Source organism: Tachyglossus aculeatus, chromosome 5, assembly GCF_015852505.1.
Source record: "Tachyglossus aculeatus isolate mTacAcu1 chromosome 5, mTacAcu1.pri, whole genome shotgun sequence".
Classification (NCBI taxonomy): domain Eukaryota; kingdom Metazoa; phylum Chordata; class Mammalia; order Monotremata; family Tachyglossidae; genus Tachyglossus; species Tachyglossus aculeatus.
Genome location: NC_052070.1, coordinates 90861641 through 90867640, shown reverse-complemented (window position 1 = coordinate 90867640; position 6000 = coordinate 90861641). Strand labels below are relative to the sequence as shown.

At 52.3% G+C, this 6000-nt stretch overlaps 1 protein-coding gene across 5 annotated transcripts in view; it reads left to right on the top strand.

Annotated features, from left to right (window-relative positions):
- Nucleotides 1–1517: 1517 nt before the first annotated feature.
- The window catches only part of MEF2A (myocyte enhancer factor 2A), a 182730-nt gene continuing 178247 nt past the window's right edge, over nt 1518–6000 (top strand). For 3 of the 5 annotated variants that reach the window (XM_038747496.1, XM_038747500.1, XM_038747495.1), the window contains exon 1: nt 1518–2002. The gene's annotated coding sequence lies outside the window, so the exon portion shown is untranslated. The remainder of the gene's footprint in view (nt 2003–6000) is intronic. The other 2 variants (XM_038747501.1, XM_038747499.1) reach the window with 1 other exon arrangement.

The following is a 6000-nucleotide window of genomic DNA, read 5'->3' as shown; positions in this document are numbered from 1 at the left end:
ACCCGATTTGCTTGTATCCACTCCAGTGCTTAGTACAGTGCCTGGCTGAACAGTTACTGCAATTATTAAATAACATAAAAAGTCATAGTAGACAGGAAACATTCTGAGGACTGCAGATGCCCAAATTTAAAGATAAGATGGAAGCAGCAAGAAGGAAAAGAGGAAAGAATGGGAAAGGAACAAAATAGGTCCACAGCCAGTTAGAAGTAGAAAGAAGTGGCAACCCCAGTGATGTGTAATCACGGGGGGGGGCGGGGGGGGTGTACTAGGGCCCTGCTACTTTAAAAAGTCCTATCCTCCCCTCCTTACTCTGGGAAATGCTGTTCCACTGCATTCCAGTATCTACACTTCCAGGGACTGGCTACGCCTCTCCCCTTTCAGGGTCTTCAAGTTCAATCTGAGGTCAAGTTGAAGATGGGTGGTAGCACTCCTGGGTTCACCTTCCAGGTCCTGCTCTATTTCCCTGGCAGGGTACCCCCGGGGCCCACCTCTAGCCCCCACCCCGGCTTCAGCATGGCTTGGTGGATAGAGCAGGGGCCTGGGGGTCATAAGGTCATGGGTTCAAGTCCAGGATCTGTCAGTCACTTGACAACTGTGTGACCTTGGGCAAGCCACTTAACTTCTCTATGCCTCAGTTCCCTCTTCTGTAAAATGGGGATTGCGACTGTGAGCCCCAAGTGGGACTGCGTCCAACCCGATTTGCTGGTCTCCACCCCGGTGTTTAGTACAGCTGGAACATAGTAAGCGCTTAACACTAGAGTTGTGCCACCCCGCTCCAGCCCTGGCACTGCCCTTTTCGCTTCAGCAGCCTCCTGTGGACAGTGGGACAGAGTGTGCTCCCCAGGGTGGAGCATGCGGTCCGGGCCAGGGATCTCCATTGTGTTTGGTTAGTGAGTGTGAGCCGGTGTGGGGCACGCCGTGTGACTTGGCACTGGGGTACAAATGGCCATCCGTCATGCGGGGTGGAGGGCTCGCCCAACTGGAGATCGATGGGGCCACTGCCAGGAGGGCGAAGGGCGGGGAAGGTGGCGGAGGCCGGGGCCCACGGAAAGCAGGAGGGCGGAGCGTCGGGAAGAGGATGGAGCGGGGCAGGGAGCCATGAAAAACTCGACGCGAAAGGGCAGCCGACGACTTGGCAAGAGAGCCATCTTCGTAAGGCCCGAGCGGCGTTCAGAAAGGCATCGCGCTGCACATGCGCCGAACGGAGGACACGGGGCGCGGCCGCCTCGCGCATGCGTCCCGGCGTCAGTCTGCACCCTCCCTTTCATCTTCAGCCCAGACCCCGAGTGCCTCCGACGGGCGCTTTTCCAGTCCCCGCCCCCGCTCTGCCTTGATTGGCTGGTTGGCTCGACCCTCGCGCGCCGTGATTGGAGGGCCGCCCCGTCACTCGGCTCCGGTTGGACCGGCCCGAGGCGTGGGAGGAGGAAAGGGGGGGGCGGGGGACCGGGCCTGGGACGGCTGCCCGACAACCGGACTGGCATCCATCGACCCTACCCCTCCGTGGAGGACACGTCCCCTCTGAGACAAACCAATATATCTCTTCCATCCCCCGGCGCCACCTCGCCGCCGTCTCCTTCCTGGGCGGGGTGATCCCGGCGGAGAAAAATAGTCCCCCCACCGGGCCGACTCATCTTAGGGCCACGGGGGGGCGAAAACCCGCCCACGCCCCTCGACCCGGTCGGTCCCTTCCGCCAGGACAACAAGGCCCGACAAGGGCAGCTCAGAGACGCGGCGGGACCGTGCGCACGACAGAGGGCGTGGGAGGGTGGGGCGGAAGGACATCAGGGCGACGCCGCCCTCCAGCGCGCACGCGCAGGGAGGACGGGAAAAGTTCCGGCCCGTCCTGGACCTGGCTCCTAAAAATAGCCCCTGGAAGCGGGATCAATGCGCTGAGGTCCCAGCGAGTCCCGAGCTGGAGGCGGCGGCGGTGGCGTCGCCGGGCAGAGCTGCGGTGTGTGTTGTGTGCGTTGTGTGTTGTGTGACAGCGCTAGTGCGGGGCACGGTAAGTCGGGCCCTGGTCCGTGGAGGGGAAGGGCGCGGCGGCGCTGTCCGGTGCGGGCCCTGCCGGGTGGGGCGAGGAGCCCCCAGCCCCAACCGGGCCGCTGCCCCGGGCAGGATGGAGGGGGCATGGGGCGGGGGCGGCTCGATAACGGGGGGGGGGGGAGGAGGGGGCTCTCAGCCGCCTGGAGGTAAAGGTCGGGCCGGTGGGCCGGGCTGGGGGTCTCCAGCCCGGGGAGCAAAGGGAGGGGGCGACCGGCGGGCCCGGCAAGGACGCGTTTTCCAGGGGCGAGGTCGGGCAGGGGGGGCTGGAATAAAGAGAGGGCGTCGGGAGCCCGATTTCGGCATCCTTCTAGACTGTGAGCCCACTGTTGGGTAGGGACTGTCTCTCTATGTTGCCGGCTTGTACTTCCCAAGCGCTTAGTCCAGTGCTCCGCACACAGTAAGCGCTCAGTAAATACGCTCGGTTGATCCTCCGGGTTTCCGTGCCCTCCCTCTCCCCCGCTTTTGATTTGGGCGGGGAGGGATTGGAAAGTTGGAGGAGGGCGCTGGGGCCTGCGGGTCTCCCCGAGCGGCTCGCTGCTTCCCGTTAGTTGGGAGGGTCGGAGGTGGGGAGCGAGCTTCGGAGTTGGGGCCCCGGGAGGGGCAGTGGGGCCTTTTTAGCCTTCCTTCCCTCCCCCTTCTCCCGGCCGCCGGAAAATGGGCTTTACCTGCGGCCGCTCGGGACATTCCCATGCACGTTCCCTGCCTTATCATCATCAATCGTATTTAGTGAGCGCTTACTATGTACAGCGCTTGGGAAGTACAAGTTGGCAACATATAGAGACAGTCCCTACCCAACATTGGGCTCACAGTCTAAAATAATAATAAAAATAATGATGGCATTTCTTAAGCGCTATGTGCAAATCACTGTTTTAAGCGCCGGGGAGGTTACAAGGTGAACAGGTTGTCCCACGGGGGGCTCAGAGTCTTCATCCCAGCGCTCAGAACATCATCATCATCATCATCAATCGTATTTATTGAGCGCTTACTATGTGCAGAGCACTGTACTAAGCGCTTGGGAAGTACAAATTGGCAACATATAGAAACAGTCCCGACCCAACAGTGGGCTCACAGTCTAAAAGGGGGAGACAGAGAACAAAACCAAACATACTAACAAAATAAAATAGGATAGATATGTACAAGTAAAATAAATAAATAAATAAATAGAGTAATAAATGAATAAATAAACAGGCTTTGCACCTAGTAAGTGCTTAACAAATGCCATCATTATTATCCCCATTTTACAGATGGGGGACCTGAGGCGCAGAGAAGTGAAGTGGCTTGCCCGCAGTCACCCAGGTGACAAGTGTCGGAGCCGGGATTGGAACCCGTGACCTCTGACTCCAAAGCCCGGGCTCTTTCCATTGTTATCATCATCAATCGTATTTATTGAGCGCTTACTATGTGCAGAGCCCTGTACTAAGCGCTTGGGAAGTACAAATTGGCAACATATAGAGACAGTCCCTACCCGACAGTGGGCTCACAGTCTCACTGGTATGTGAAGGGAGACCTCCCCTGGCGAGGTGGGGTGGGGGGGGGATTGGATTTGTGTTGGTGGATTGGATTGGGTTGGGGGACTGGATTTGGGTTGGGGGAATCTTTTTTTGGGGGGGGGGATTGCCGCTTTTGGAGAGAGCAGGTGGGACGAGGGAGGATTGGGAGTGTGGCTCTGATGAAGGAGGAAAGCAGGCCTGGACGGTGGGCGGGGGGCGTCGGGCAACCCACAGGTGACTCTAAAGCGAGAAGATGCTTCCAAATTTATTTATTTACATGTGGTGTCTGTCTGTATTGATGTCTGTCTCCCCGCCCCTCTAGACCGTGAGCTCGCGGTGGGCCGGGATTGTCCCTCTTTATGGCCCTAGTGGACTTTCCCCAGCGCTTAGCGCAGTGCTCCGCACGCAGTCAGCGCTCAGTACGTACGATGGAATGAATGAATGGAAGGCCAGGCTGCCGCCCGCCTCGCAGTGGCCGTTGGAGGAGGTCGGGATCGAAACGGCGGAGTTACAAAGTATTAACCGCCCTCCCTGCGCTTCCCCACCGGAGAAACCAAGGATTTCCACCCAGATTGAGGATTATGGAAACTTTCTCATTGACCTTCTCGCTGCTTTTGAATAGTCCGGGGGAGAGCCGGCCAGGGGGGCCTCAAGAGCTACTTGCTCGCCTAGTGTAGGGGCGGAAGATTTGTTTCTAAAAAAGCGACTCCAGGGGTTTCCAGGGGGAATGTAAACGGTGGAAATTTGGGGTTACTGTCACAACCCTGCCTTGAGGTAAAGAAGCTGGGCATGCTGCAAAGTCTAGGGTGCTAGTGTAGGGTTTGCTGGAATTTCTCTAGATAAAGACTCCTCTACCAAAAGTGTTTTTTTTCTTCTCTATAGACAGGTAAGGATTGGGAGAAACAACCTCATTTTTACCGTAGACACTTTTTTGTTTGTACGTAGATGAGCTTGTTTTCTAAGGGTGAGATTAGGTGTACAGAGGAGAAGGGCACTTTCACTTTAAGAATCCAGCTGTGGTGTTTTGGCATCTGTTAAATGCTACAGTTGTCTGCCGTTTAATCTCTCCTATCTTGGCAGCCACCCGAACAGCCTTTAGAGAGGTAGCAGACCAACTTTGGAAAACACAATAAATGCCACTTCTCTCAGGACAATCAAAATGGAGAATTAGAAATTTTGAGGATCAGATGTACAGCCCTTTTATGACTTCATCTTTGGGACTGGAGATTTACTCCTCCTCCTTCTTTTCCTCGGGTAGAGGTGAAAATGTTGTTTTGGGAGGCATCTGAACTGGTATGATTAAATTAGGCATCGAAGCATCACTGGAATGAATGCATCTCACATTTTAGGATTAAAAGTAGTATAAATCACTTAATTTTGGTAGTGTCCTTCTTGAATATTCTTTAAACTGTATTTTCTATTTGGTTATAATTTTTGTCATTAATTTCAATAATGATTCTGTCGAATAGTCTTAAGAATGGAAATCAGATCTAAACTACTGATCTATTTATAACTTGTAAACGTATTTGGAGAAACTGTTGATATACATTAAATCATTAGGTAACTGACAATAAAAATAACCTTGGGTTTTCCAAATATAGTTATCATTTCTGCTTGCCCATTACTTGGCATTCGTGTTAATTCAGTGTATTACTGTTCATCCTTTTTCACAGAGTACCAGAGCAGCCACAATAGAAAGGTTGGGAAGATCACACAAGCCCTCATGAGGACTCTACTTATTACCCCCCAAAGTTAAATAATTTGGGAAAAATTTTAGTCAGAGCAGGCCATGTCATTTAAAACAAATTTGTTGAATCCAGATCACAAATTCTTATATTGTTCATTCATTCCATCGTATTTATTGAGCGCTTACTGTGTGCAGAGCACTGTACTAAGTGCTTGGAAAGTACAAGTTGGCAACATATAGAGATGGTCCCTACCCAACAGTGGGCTCACAGTCTAGAAGGAGGAGACAGAGAACAAAACATATTAACAAAATAAAATAAATAGAATATGTACAAGTAAAATAGAGTAATAAATACGTACAAACATATGTAGATATATACAATATAATATTGTGCAATAATGGCTTTGTGACTGTTATGCCTTTTATTTTTAAGAGTTGAGAATTAATGGTGCTGATCCCTGAAATGTTGTTAAGCGGTGGGTTTTCAGGATGTGCTATTTTTTTATGTCAGTTCCTGTAATTAAAAAAAAAAAAGCAAAAGTAAGGTGAGTCCTTTCTACTTTTATGTCTTCCAGTTTGGAACGCAGTTCACATTAGTGTGAGTTTCTGAGTTACATATTTCATGAGCGATCTGCCTTGCCCGTTGAGGTGTCAGTGTGGTTGGTAACGTGTCATAACATAAAAGTTTTTTCAGTTGGCAAATCTAAAATTATTCCAAGTTATTCCCAGGGTGAAAGCGGAAGCTGAGAATAAACTGGCTGATTGACCATGGTCATACTA